The sequence below is a fragment of the Bombus pyrosoma genome, linkage group LG8 (assembly GCF_014825855.1).
Source record: "Bombus pyrosoma isolate SC7728 linkage group LG8, ASM1482585v1, whole genome shotgun sequence".
Taxonomy (NCBI): Eukaryota; Metazoa; Arthropoda; class Insecta; order Hymenoptera; family Apidae; genus Bombus; species Bombus pyrosoma.
The window spans coordinates 3,093,692-3,108,645 of record NC_057777.1 but is presented as its reverse complement, the minus strand read 5'-3'; the positions used below and the strand labels follow the sequence as shown (position 1 = coordinate 3,108,645).

Sequence of the window (14,954 nt, the reverse complement as noted above, 5' to 3'; positions counted from 1 at the left end):
CTTCTACCAATCATAGGAAGCTGTAGGAAACTTATAGGTTATAATCAAACGACGCGCCACAAATAACGCTATAAGAAATGCATAAATCCCAACACCATCATCTGCAAAAACAAGCTTCAATTAATTATACAAGAACGTTTCGAGCTCATAATTTACAAACAAACAATACGCACCCTCTTTGGATGACAAAGGACTAAATTCCTTAATGCCAACCGAATAGCGTTATCTGCGATCTAAACAGCACAGAACCATTCGTCACCGCATTGTGAGTGTTCCTTTACGTCCAGTCCCGCTCGTCGTCGGCATTCGGATCCGTCTATCCGAGTGGCACACTCGCTCCATTCCCATCTTCGCCTCTCTCCACAGTATCTACCTGTTGCTCGAACAGCGAAGGCTGCGCAGTACCTGCTCGTTTGTGCTCTATTCACACGATCTGCGCATCTGATTCCTAACCGCAACTTTGTATTTCAAAATATTCATTGGTGTTTGTGAAAATATTATTCTATAACTTGAGAAAAGGATTCGAAGAAAGGATCATTGTGTCTTTTATTGCTTGTTGCATCAGTTTCTCCTGCACGAAACAGTGAATCGTTTAACTCGTGATCGATATCGTTCTTCGGCGAACAGTGCGTGATTCTTTTCCTTGAAACGACGATCAGTCGCAGTGACACGCATGCGCGTGCACGCGTGTTTCTTCTTGCCGCTGGAATCAATTACTTCCTGAGCCATTACGAGGGCTTCGATTAGGATGCCATCGACTGTGCTACTTCGTGCCTGATTTTACTCCACGACTATTTTGGTGAGTGAGAAAGTATCCGCATAATGACTCGGTAAACTGCCGATACAAAATTACCGTAGGAATAACAAGTTACTAAGCTTTTTAGAATAAGACAAATCTCAGTTGCAATTTTTCAAATATATATAAATTTCATAGACTAAGAAACTGCTCGACTATGCGAATCATTTAGACGACATTGTTAGAGGAAAAGTGGGCAACTATAATATGCAAAAGTTAAATGTTATGGTAGAGTATATTTCTTTCAATATTTTGAGAATTCAAGGGCAAAGTATGTACAAGACAGTCCACGTGTCAACCCTGTTACGTTCTTTCGAACAATTTCGAGCCGTTCGTACTTTTCGTAACGTTAACAAGTATCTTGAGTCTGAAGAAAATATGAAACAATCCTTATTGGCGTGTATGATTCGTCGATTAAATTTTGTATCAAATTTTTTTAAAACACCAAAAATTCTTTTGTTTCGTCAAAACGAGAACGAGCATGAAAAACGTAGAAGCTTGAGGGCTGCAGTAGGGTTATATCGTAATGTGGAAATTGCGCGGCAATTTCAAATTGATCCAAGCTGTTGCACAAACCTCAGAAACATCTTTCTTTTACAGAATAATTTATTGAATTGAACCGATCATTCACGTTTATGTCTAGAGTATAATTATAATTGTAATATTAATTATAATATCGGCACGCATTTTAAAATTATTATTGTTCAATTATAGTAGCAAAATAAGATTCCAATAAACTCGTCGATATTAGAATGTGATTTTTAAGAATTTTTATCGTACGTTACGTTAAAGAGGAAGTTTAAAGTGTATAATCATCGAAATTACACGAATTAACCGATATAATCGATATTTAAAAATATTTCTAAGAGTGACGATAGTCCGGTTATTGACTCTGATAATCCAAACGATGGTAAAGATAGCGTTTTCATGAAAATATTAATAGAAATTGTTATTCCAACCCGACGAATGGAACTTTGTACCCGTTTGGAGTTCTGTTATGAGATAAAGTGATTCATGGAACACTCACAGTCTAATGGTTGTCTCGTGGGAAGTCTGTCAGCGACATATCTATTTCCGGTTTATGAAATTACTAACGTTCAAGGATATACGCGCTTCTTTAAATAATTGCGCAATATAAAATATCAAGCTAATTAGAACAACGAATAAATTAGTTGAAGAAACTTGTTTAGGGGAATTTTATTCTAATTTGTCAATACAACAGTCCATCATTTTTTCTTTCTTCCTACAAGTTGAAATTGTCCGAACAAAAGTAAAAAAGAGTCTAATATTTTATTAATAAATTAATAATAATATTATTGTAAAATTTGTTTCAGATGATAATATGATATTTCATTTTCAAAATAAAAGAAAGATTATTTATTTTAACAAGAATTCACAGAAATTGTTTGAATGAGACTTAGAAATACACAGTAATGGAAAAACCAAATTTAAAACATTAATTGTATTAGAAAGAAAAAATAATAAATTCGAAAGTTTTACATACCTTTAGAATGTCTTTTTCGTTGCAAACATATATATATCCATTCTTTAAGAATTTTCAAATAAGAATAGAGAAAACGTTCGGTTTAAACGTAAATAGTCCTAGATAAAGCGCATAGGAGTCTCAATTCCACAACGATTATCTCCATAGAAGATAACACTTATCGCACGGTCGATCAATTATTTGATCTTCCAAGCGGCAATGGGAATCGGGTTATCGTCGTTCAAACACAGTGTTCCGATAGCGTTTGCGTGCAATTTCCTTTATCGATCCTAGATGTACTCGATTACGCAGAAATGGGAGAGTAGAACATTAACATGTATACAAAATCTGATAAAAATATCGTAGACTGTAGTATTATCGTATCTCTGTGATTCATTTTTAAAAGGATTAATGTATTTACAAAAGACTTATTATTATGGGTAATTATGTAGATTGTAAAGGAAAGAACAATTTGTTTCTTCTTACTCAATACAAATACAGATAGAGATAACTATGTGTAGAAGAAATGAATCAATCTACAGTTGTCTATTTTGTGTACTTCCATCAGCATGATTGTAAAGCAATTTTATTTCATAATTTTTGGAAATATTTACAATCAGAATTAATAACATTTTTGGTATATGCGCTATGATTGTTACTTGTATATTTTAGTTTGCAACCCCTAAAGGCTTGTGTATAAGTGTCCATAGTCTGGTACTATATATATTAGGTTCTCCCAAAAGTTTCTTTTGTTCTGTTTGTTTGGGATCGAACCTTGTTCTACTGGGAAAAAATGAATTATACGTAATTCGATAAAATAATTTAAAAGAAAAAATGTTGTGCATCTATTGTTTCCTTATAAGGTGAAAGAAACTTTTGGGACAACCTAATAGATTCCATAAATTTATTAGTATTCAGCGGTACTGTTATTGAAATGTATTAATAATTCTAACACAATTCCTCAAATCTATTAGCAATGGTGATACTACTATTCAGATTTGTTAACTTTAACAATTCTTTTTAAATAATATCTGATACCGTATACATTCTCAAAATCTATTAGCACTCAATCTTTTCTTCTAATCTTTTGCTTTTTAAAAGCAAGAGACAAGTACCTACAGAATCTTTTATCTTTCAATTTTTTTTTTTTTTTTATAATAAAAGATTTGCTAACTTCCTTAGATACTTTGTACCTCGCAAGGGGTTGCAAACTGTTACGTATAAATATCTATAGAACCCTTTGTTTTTTTTAAAGTAATACAATGTTTCTTTACCTTTCTAAGTACTTCGAATTTAATCCCAAAGTCTCCTACTTCGATTTTTGAATCTGAACGTTTTGCGCTCATATTTGAGTTGCGATTTCCTTATTACGTCGAGGGTTAAAAGTGCAAGACATCGTCCGAGGATTAAAAAGCGAGCAAATATTCGCAAAGTATTCAAAGAATCTCTTAAGCAATTTCCCAGCCTGCATAAACCCATTATTATTTAGGCGAACCTGTTATTATCTTCCACGAATATTATCCAACCTTTTGGGATCCTCCCCCTTCAAACACCTCATTCCCATTATTTTTCCTTTTTTTCTTTCTTTCCTCTTCTTTTTTTTCGTTTCATCAAACAAAAAGAATTATCCTTATCCCATTGGCCAACGTCCAAAATTCACGTGCCTTCGAGTTCGAAGGTGCACACAGAAGCTAATGGCTGCGCGGATCCTCCGGTCACGTAGAACACGATCAGGCTCTCTGTTCAGGGTGCAGGGAATGCTGGAAAAGACAGAAAAGTCGCGAGGACGATGGAGGGCAGAGAAAAGGAGGAGAGAGATCGTATTCGCGTCACGTAGAGAACCGCGCGAGGATCACGTTTAAACCAACGTGGGACTCCTTTGCTCCGGAATTCCAGACCTGCCTTTTGTAACCCCTTATCTGTTCCTGGAGATGCACCCGGAAGCCGTGCATTCCGCAGGATAATGCAACGTGACCGCGTCAAAAATGTCCGCTTTTAATCGGCTCTTACAGTTGGTCAAGATGTTTCAGAGAGTTTGAATAATTTTTGTTTTCCTTTATCCTTCATATCCATCCGATACTGTTCGATATTAATTTACAATGATCAATTTACAATCTGGCTATTTAATCATTTACGTAGCTGCTGCCTACTTATCCAATTATAATATTCATTTATAATAATAACCTTAAAAATAATAATAATCTTTGCAGTGATACTCATATATAATCTATTAAAAAAAAAATACCATAGCTTATTTCCAAAAAATCTTGTAAAAATTTTTAAAAAATAATCTATTTGAAAAGGATTGTCCAATTCAATTGTGTAACTTAAAGCCACCTAGTAGACGAATTTCATGACGGGCAAATGTTGTGGCTTTAGACGAGATCCAATCGTTAGGACAAAGAGTACCTGGGAGTTCTGACGATTCGGAGATATTCGTCATACTGTATTGGCAACTAAGTGATTGCGGATTTTGTCATTAGGTGGTATTGACAAAACCCGCAATCACTTAGTTGCCAGCCCAATATTTGTACCACTTTTATGCCATGGGCATCTATTGCAAACAAATGAAGCTTCCCAAGATCCTTGTGCGAAATGAAGCTTTCTCTACATTATTGTGCAATCTTACAAGTCAATTTTAGAAAGCATAAATCACGCTTGAAACTGGACTTCCCATTTAACTGTCTGTTAACTCTATGAGGCACAGGATCTTAAGACAGAAAAGGACTCTAGTTGCGTAGGAATTTTATTGAAGATTAAATTATGAACTTCAATACGAATCAATTATGAACATGTTCTGGTTAAATTAGTACACGTTCTTCGTGACACAGTTCTGATTAATCGTGATGATTAATCATCGATTTTTGTTACGTAACAGGTTAAAATTCGTCTGTCTGCAAATATCTATGAGAACATTGCTCAACTTTGGAACTTATCCGAATAAAATTGCAATCTCTTGAATACGGAAATTCAGCTACGATAAACTACAATTTGATAAACTGTGAAGTCTACGCAACTCAGAATTTCGTCAAATTGAAGCTTGATATCGTTTCAATATTAATGCAAATATTACCATTATATTAACAAATATCGAATACATACGTTCGATGAAATATTTCTGATAAATTATATGCGACTCAGGAGCCAATGATTTCTTAGAATCTATGAAGAAGAAGAAGAAGAAGAAGATATTAAATGATAGGTGTAACGTTGGGTTCAAGGTAAATTCGACGAGTTTCCGCCGCGGTTCTTTGACAGAGATTAATAAATACGTGGATGATGGAATGCGCGGGACGACCGCGAAAGAAGAATGCGCTGGAATGCGAATGACTCATGGAAAAGGACCGAACACCAAAGAAGAAGCTACATCGTGAAGATCGGCTGCTGCCGAACGAACATTGTTCGATAAAGAAAAGTAAACAGCTTGTTTGGGAAAATAAAATCCGTATGACGATGCTGAATCAAAAAATAAATTTGGAAAGATACATATGAAAAGGAATTATGATCTATCTGTGTAGCCATTTGAAACGATATCAGATTCAAATTCAATTCAAAGTTCGTGAACGAAAAGTTGACTTAACTATTGATTGTCTTGTTCGTATTTTAATGGTATTAGTAATTTTATTACTTTTTTTATTATTTATTAAAATATAGAAGAGTATTTTATATATAGGGTAAAGTTAAAGAAATTGCAATGACAATTCAATAGGTTTTTTTTTATGATTGGAAAGATGACTTAAAACGTTAGTTAGTTTATTTATTATTCGTTATCTTGAGGAAAAAAGTATTTTAATAAAATAAGAGTATGTTTTAAAGTAGAATCCTTCTATTTCGATATTTCACGTGGTTGTATTATTAGAAATATTGTAGTAACAATTGAGTTTGTTATCTCTGTTTGAGTTACTCAATTGGATCGATTCCAAGCAAATAGAAACCGCAACGTCATCTAAAACGTGATTTATGAAAGTAACGAGCGAAAGTGGCAGCTGGAAGCGTTTAACGTTTATACTGTGAATTATATCGCCGACAGTAAACGCCGCCTTTTAATCGACTTGCAATTCAACAGTACAAAACGTTCTACTATCTTTATTCAGTTCCTAGATTACCGAGTAAAAAAACTTACATAATATCTTCGAAAGTTACACTATTTATTCCATTCAAATTTCTTAGAAATAGATAATACTTAAATATTATTATATCTAACTCGTACTCATAGTTAAAAATATAGACGTATAAAAATTTAATGAACAGATAAAGTAGATAAAAGATTATACAAGTATACTTACCGTGATCACTTTAAACAGCCTTCCTTGAAACATTTTTCATTATTATCTGCACAAGAATTTCAGATGATATCGTATCGTGCGATTCTTCCTTTCATTTAATTCCATTTTTTATGACTTCATATCTCATACGCTTCCTTTTTGGTAACGGCGTGAACATAATTTTTTTTATCTCTGACGAATTATAACGCCAGAGTGGTCAGGATGGTCAATTTTTGAGTTTTCATAATAATGTTATAGATTCACAGTGGTGGATTTGCAGAATTTTGAATTATCTTTTATATAATGTTTCTTCTTTATGTTGGGTTGGCAACTAAGTGATTGCGGATTTTGCCATTAGGTAGTATTGACAAAATCCGCAATCACTTAGTTGCCAACTCCATACAACAATAGATTTGTCCATTTGCTCTGAATTATCTGTTTTTTCGTATATCTGCAATTTTTACTTCAATCGACATTTCTTTGCCATTATATGGTAATATTTATATAAATTTGATACAAATAGAGAGAGGATACATAGTCCATAGATAAGTAACTGAGTCTCCTAACTGAATCTCATTGTGATGACAAATGTTTGCCTTCAATTTGTCAAGATTGTACTAAGTACACCTTCTAAAATGGTACACCTATCTTCTTAAATGGAACTGTACAATTCTGCATGAAAGAATAGCAAGGCACTTGAAAGATGTTAGTTTTAAAAGATTTAACTTCAATCGTAATCTCTAAAGATTATCCGTAATCTCGTAAAGCTTATCGTACGAAAGACAAGAAAAACATAAAGAGTGCTTGTTGTTGTCTTTCCTCAACTTACATGCGACGAGCGTTACAACGTCCGAGTTAAAATATCTTTTAGACTAATCGTTTCTCCGCTCAAATATCTTAAAAGAAAAAACGTACAGTTCCATCGAAGCAGTCGGCGGTTTTTGACGAGTATACTCGTCACGAAGAGATAGCAATATCTCGTGTCATATATCGTCATCGTGTCTACGGTTGAAATATATCGAAAATAAACAAACCCAACAACGTGATATTTGCAAAGAAATCGGAACCAGAATATTTATAAATTTCTCAATTAGACAGAATTTCTCAATGATCGTTCATCATCGTCTACGGTCGACTGCATCGAAATATATCGCGTTGAAATAATAATCAAAGTGAAAGAAGATGGCGACGCAGCGTGTGGCGTCGGGGTGAGACGATAAAAATAGCGAGCGGGTGATGAAGAAAGGGGGAAACGTCGGTTCATTGACGAAAAGCAATAGAAACGAGAGGCTCGTCTCGAGTGGTCGACGTTTCTGTATGCCTACCACGTTGCTCTGACTCACGAGAACGCCACAGCTACGTGGTAGATCGTCGCCGTAGTCGCAACTTAAAGCTGCGTTTACATTGGCCCGCTAGATACCATTCCAGTCCAGCGATTCCGGTCCAGCACTGGATCGAAACTAAAATAACGTAAACAGTGTTTTCATTGCAGTAGCGTGTTGTCGTCCCAGCGAGCGAGTTGTCTTTTGTTTCTTTCTTTTTTTTGCTTGAATCCATTGCCGTTGTAGTCTACCACTTTCAGAGGATCAAAAACGGATGGAACAATGTAGGACATGGTTTGATTTCCAAGCCAAACCGCTGGAATGTAGTAGCTGGTTATCGCTTCTTAGAGGAGGTAGTCTAAATATAAGCTGACGCTTTTGCTTCAGCACTTATTACCAAACCTGTTGAAGGATGTAATATTCCGATGTAATTGTGTATATTATTAATATAAATAATTATATATATAATTATAGAAATATACGTAAAATATGTTTGTTTTATGATACGGAGTTAAAATAAGCTGAAAAGAAGTCACGTCTCTTTTAAATTGCATGTTCAAAATGAAAGAAAAAATGTGCAATTTCAAATGTTCAGCTGTTCCATGTTATAGATTGTAACCTGTATTTGAATGTTCTTTACCGACGAAGTTTCAAAAAGCTTCGTATAGTGCACGTAATATAGTCGTAAAAGTTCTGTGGCAAGCGTACCGATACTCGTGGAAAGCGAGGTAATATCCTAGCGCTGTAGAAATCGCTAGTTTTCACGAGGTAATACCCGCTACTGTCGAATCGTTTCCATGTCAGTCCCTTCGCTAGTTAAATCGTCCGACACGGTCAACGGTAGAATTCGACAATTCCACGCCTCGTCTATGATCAATAGCACGCCTCGTCTGTGATCAATCTCTTTGTCAAACGTCGAACGTAAATCGTGCCGCAATCGTGGATTACACGTCGCGCGATTGCGGATCCGCCTTAATGGCCACGTTGCATGCCGCACAGTCCGGCATTTGAACGAGGATTCGGGACAAAAATCAAAATTCGCTGGCCACGTTCGCACGTTCACGGAATAGGTTCGCGCGTTTGCAGGCCACGTTTTCGCGTTTAGATTTCACGTTTAGATTTCACGTTTAGATTTCACGTTCTACGTTGCGCCGTTTGAACGAGGATTCGGGACAAAGGTAAACAAAAAAGTAGCCTATGGCGTGCAGTTTTCTGACTGAAACTTGACACCAGGCGATCCGACGTGATCGATCTTTGTTGGTGATTCCTCTGCCACTTGGCTCGCTCGAAATATTTCGAATATTTTTTTCTTTGTATAACCACACACAGTGACGCAAACCTTAGCAGACCCGGTCAACCGACCGATTTCAAAATTTAATTTAAAACTGTGCATTCGTTGTTGCTTCTTTTGTTCGTCTAACTTTATATACATTTTTATAATATAAATAAGTTTCTCGATTTTTGTTAATTAAACGAAGAGTTTGTCGATTTTTTGGCGAATTGTCGTTTACATTTCTAACGCTTACACACTGATGATATCATCGGATAATAAGATCAAAGTCGAGCGATGATCATTTCAATTTTTTGTCCCCCGTGTGCCGCACTGCGCTGGAACGATCCATTTTCCCGATAAAAGTTCGCCAGGTAACCGGATTACACGTTAATCCGGGGCCAGTTTTCGTTGGCATATGAAAATGTTGTCGCGTCGAAGGGTCACAAGCAGAGAGGCTACAAAAGGCAATTAAGTAACCGTCGCAACGTCGTTTATCACCAGCAATTTATGGCGTTACACGGTAGTTACGAAACGATTATCCGCACGCTGTGGCACGAGCTACGAAAGTAAAAGAGAGAGAGAGAAAAAAAAGGAGATTTTACGAGCAATCTTATTATACCAAATTGAAAGAGTATTTCTGTAGAAACAAACGCCTGCGGCCGGTTATTTTCTATGTGTACCAGCGCTAAAAAAATCTTACAACTTAGGACAATCGTTATATATAAAGTAAATTCATGATAAAATATCGCAGTTTTATTTATTTATTTTATTTAATAGAAGACGCCTTGAGAGTTTTCAGTGGAAGAGCTAAACAGTTGCTCTTACATTCGTTGTTTCGTTTAAGAGGAGACGATTTACGTCACTTACGTGTTGTTTGCTCTAGCGGCGTGTTAACCATTTATCGTGGCTTGAAAACACGTAAACAACTGCTTACTAATACTAACGTTTAATCGTGCAAGGGATTTTTATCAAAAAATGATGTCATCTTTGCTTCTTAAACTCTAGATAGAGTCTTCCTTATGTCTTCTAATAATATCTGCTGCAATTAGTAGTAATAATTGTGCAATTTCCCGATAGCTTTGACCTCTTTTTCTATGATAAATTACAAGTTACTTTTTTTTTTTTATCAAAACCAGTATTTTGCTCTTTTTCCGGTATGTTAGATAAATAGTTATCTAGAAAAGGGTACTCTTATCCTCGTTAGGAGACCTTTCATTCTTTTTTTCATTTTTTTTTTTTTTTGACAAATAAATCTCCGATTAATTGATTGTGTCTGTGATTTTAAATTGGAATTCGATGTTCGACAATATGCTCACAATTGGAATTCCTGTTCTTCCGATGAAGAAGACAAGTTTCTCGAGGAAAAAGGAACTTGTATATCCTTCAAAGTACAACATCTCGCTTCTTCGTCGGGTTTCTTGAATCGTCTCGTCCACCACCCTTAGCGTCAAGTTGTCGGTTTATTCGCTGTTTCGTAAAGGAAGCAAAATTAATCTGTATGCAAAGACGAGAAACAGGGTCGTTCTGGACAGATCTCGAGGTGAATAACCGAGAGGAAAGCGTCTGACTGAGCAAGATGGAGCATAAAAGTGGATCGCAGTAAATCTAAACCTTGCGAGGAGAGTATCATCGACTTTATACACCCATCAAACGTCAAACTAATCTTTTCCCCGGCTTTCGGTTTATTTTAATCCAACTATAAATTGTCCGTGAAACTGCAACGAGAAACCGAGCAATGTTTCAGCTTCTTCCAGAGGAATCGAAACAGAGATCCGAATGAAAAATGGAAAAAAATATTGATTTAGATTATGTTCTTTTAATTATTCCGATTAGGAGGACTATCAAATTGAAATTTTTCAAACAAATTGACATACAAAGCAAAGAAAACGATGGGTCAGGAAATTGTTTCTAATTGTTTTTAGAAATTATTAGAAATATTATTGGTTGGTCATTACCATTGGAAAAATGTTTAAATAGCAGTTGGAATAAAGTACAAAGAATGATGTGGCCTAAGGAATTATTTCTAATTTTAATTTTTAATTATAACGATTAGACAAATCCTTGAATCTTGAAATTGAAAGATTGGAAGAATAGCGGTACGCGGGATTATCTTTAGAAAAAGTATCGTGGCTGTGGATTTTTAGGTCACCCGGTAGAGCGGAGTACAGTGGGCCCCGTTCACGATAAAAAGCATATAAATGTCAACGTGTGGTCGTTCTTCACGATGCCAGTGAAGTTCAATGTACTTGAACTGGCTGGTGATTTCCAAGTTTTCCCACGATGCCTCATTGAAGACCGGCCAACCGGTATACTTTTCGAAGATGCATAAATGCGTCATCATACATGGGCAAATCATATGGTTGAGCCTGGAAAGATGTTGCTCCGGTCGAGAAAGTATAATGAAGATGTTCTTAAAGTTTCACTCGCCAATTCGCGCTTTAAAATTTCTCTAAACGAGGAATACGCCAGATTGCAAGTATTTGAAGGTACAATGAAAGAGAAGAAAATTTGTTTCCTAATAATTACAGCCTTTGATATCTCGGAGTCAAATGCTTTTGAAAAAAATTATTCTATGTAGTTCGAAGATTTATACGACTACGAACATCTTATTCTAATATAATTAATATAATGTTATTATTATTAATGTAATAATATATTTAATGTAATATATATATATACACATAATCACACAATTATCATATAAAGACTTACTAAATCCTCTAGCTATGATTAAAATAAGATCTCCATAGTATAGTATAAATCTTCAAACTACGTATAATAATACGTACATATAATTCTTTCAAAAATAATTTCTCCCACAAGCATTTGATTAAAACATATATTCTATATATATGTGCATAATTGGAATACAATTAGACTTCTATTGTCTATTTTAATTTGTGAAATTAACCTCTAGTGATTTCTGGTAATTTTCTTGAACACTGGAACAAGCAACCCCTGACGTGTATTTGAATATACTATATACATAATATTATGTGAATAATTGCAATTAGAATGGTATAAATAACTAAGTAATCGTGCAGTCATCTCATCCTAACCTAATCAACATCAGGTTAATTTCAAACGAACGAGGCGAATTTAAAGTTATAGTGAAATATGTGTACAACATGATTAATGTGTGCTTATTTATTTATACCACTTTAAGCACAATTATCTTTATATATAGTGTATTTAAATACTCACTAGGGATTGGTTATTACAGTGTTCAAAAAAATTACCAGAAATCACTAGAGGATAGGAAGATATGGTATATCAAACGTGGTTCTATTTCTAAGAAAAAATCAGTTACGACACTTTATTCCGAATATATACCTAGAAAGCACTCGATCCCAGACAAAATTCCACAAAGTCCATCTGAAACATTCTGCTGCGTTTATCATCCGATTCGGATTACTTCATCGGTCCGCTGGATCGCTTCTCACGAATCGGAGAACGGGGTCACGCCACGGAGCATCTTTAAATCCCAACAAATCCACCCTTCGCCATTTGTCTTCTCGCACCGGAAGTCAGTAATTTCTACTCACCTGTCGCGATAAACCAGTATTTTAATCTTGAAAAAATGCCAACTACAGAGAGAAGCTAAACTCCTTAACGCTAGGCTTACTAGGCCTGGTCAAACGACCGGTTTCAAAATTTAATCTGACATTGCACGTTCCTTGTTACAATATTTCTTTCGTTCGTCTAATTTCACGCAATTCCTTGTATTGTCCAATTTATCAGTTTCTCAATTTTCGTTAACGCAAGAATTTACATAACGTTGAACGAACAAAAGAAACGACTGTCCACGGTGGTCATCGACAGACCCACTTTACTAAATCCTCTAGAAGGATTAAAATAAGATCCTCGTGGTCGTATAAATCTGCGAAATACGTGTAATAGACTTTGAAATATGTCCAATCTTAGAAAGCAACGTTTGCAAGAACCTGACCTTCACCTTTGTCTTCGCCAATCCAACCAATTTGCGACTTCTTCACAACTCTCTTTTTGTACGTCATCCGGGACGACTAATTCCTCCGACTTCTCGAAAGGACTCGGGTCGTTCGGCTCGATTTTGAAAGAGTTACTTGGCTTTAAATCGTCCGTATGTTAATGCCAGTAATTGTGCAACTATAACGCTGCAGTAACGAATAATAGAGGCGTTAATTCGAGTACGAGGTGAGACGGCGAAGCGTGTCATCGGTCTCGAGCGTGACAGCCGCGAGGAAGCTGGTGCACGCGAGGCCGAGACGAAAGTTGGTCCCGTTCTATTATTAGCCGAGTTCCAGCCAAGTGCAACATCGCGATCGGCGCAGGCAACGCATATGGCCAGCAACGAGCGAAGCGGAGCAAAGCGGAAAGAAGCGGAGCGAGGGAGATACCGTGTCGGCCTGATCTGCCTCTCCACGTTACTAGATTCTCTGTTTAGTTATTTTTTGTTTGTTCCTCCTCCTCCTCCTCCTCCTCCTCCTCCTCCTCCTGCTCCTCTTGCTCTGGACCTCGATACGCTGCTGGAGATGGATGAACTGATTGTGTCGAGATTTCAGGATTTATCGACCAGCGTTCTCAGGATGGAATATTTAGATTAGCGAAGAAAGTTTGAGAATCAGACAAATGTCTTTGCGAATGAAACATTTTAACGTATTCCGATGGTTTTGGATCATGTTTGAGCAACTTTTTCAGATTCGGGGAATCCTGGAAATTAATAAGATCGTAGGGGAAGCGTTAAAACAATTGATCAAGACGTAGTTTAAGAATGGAACGTGTTCCATATGAAATATTAAAAAATACAATGTTTCAAGATCGACTAAATCACTTTGAAGATACGATACGCCAAGTGTTTGGGGATTTCCAGGATTTTGGCAGTTGTTAGCGCGGTGAGCAAACACTGCAAGCATTAATAAGATCAACTGATCGAGATAGGTATATTTTTAGGGTCGAGTATTTCAGTTTCAAGCATCGACTAGGTATATTCGAGAATGCTATACGACGAGTGCCTTGGATTATAGTCTAGGGACTTTTGGCGATTTTGGCAATTGTTAGTGTCGTTCGAAGTATCAATAAATTGATCGAGAAGTATGTTCATGGTGGAATATTTACATCAGCGAAGAAATTTTTAAAGATTGACTAAACGTCTCCGACGATAGGATATCTTAAACGTTTTGCATTATGGCACAGGAATTTTGACAATTATCAGTGTTATAGGGAATATTGGAAATATTAATAATTGAGATCGAGCGATATTCTCAAGACGGTGTAATTAGATCGGTGAGCAAAGTTTGAAGAAATTCGAAATCTCAAACTTCTGTTCGAAGAAAGCGTAGAGATGAAAGGATTTCGAGTTTTCATGAAGATGAAGTAAATGTGTCGGACTATAATTTAAACGTTCTTAGATATTTTAGGAATTTTATGTTTTATAGAGAACATCGAATAAAAGTATCGATGATCAGTCGTGAAATATATTCAAGCTGGAATATTGTACGAGTAGAAAATAATTGAGAATTTTTATTAAAGTTATAATCGAGGAAAAGGAATGTATCGCTGCAATAAGTTAGCGAAAGATTTTACGAGAGAAAAGGTAAGTTGGGAATATTTGCAACAAATGTTTTACTTTCTTGTTTGGACGCAAATGTCCGGCAAGCAAATTGGCCCATCGATAAATCCCACGGTGGAAAAATACGGTTTGCTTTCTTTGCACGTTCTTTACGAGCCGTGTTTGCATTTATGCTCGACACAGCTGCAAATTCTGAAAGAATAACTTCCTCTGCACTGGCTCTTGCACCGAGGGCTCCGTATATCTTGCTCGGATCATTACCGT

General features: G+C 36.0%; 1 protein-coding gene across 8 annotated transcripts in view; it reads left to right on the top strand.

The window, feature by feature from the left end:
• The window catches only part of LOC122570040 (pleckstrin homology domain-containing family G member 3), a 100,602-nt gene that overhangs the window by 75,693 nt on the left and 9,955 nt on the right, over positions 1-14,954 (top strand). Inside the window, exon 1 of one of the 8 annotated variants that reach the window (XM_043731855.1) lies at positions 395-799. The exons of the other annotated variants lie outside the window; for them this stretch is intronic. The gene's annotated coding sequence lies outside the window, so the exon portion shown is untranslated. Of the gene's footprint in view, positions 1-394; positions 800-14,954 lie in introns of those variants that run through there. 8 annotated transcript variants of the gene reach the window in all.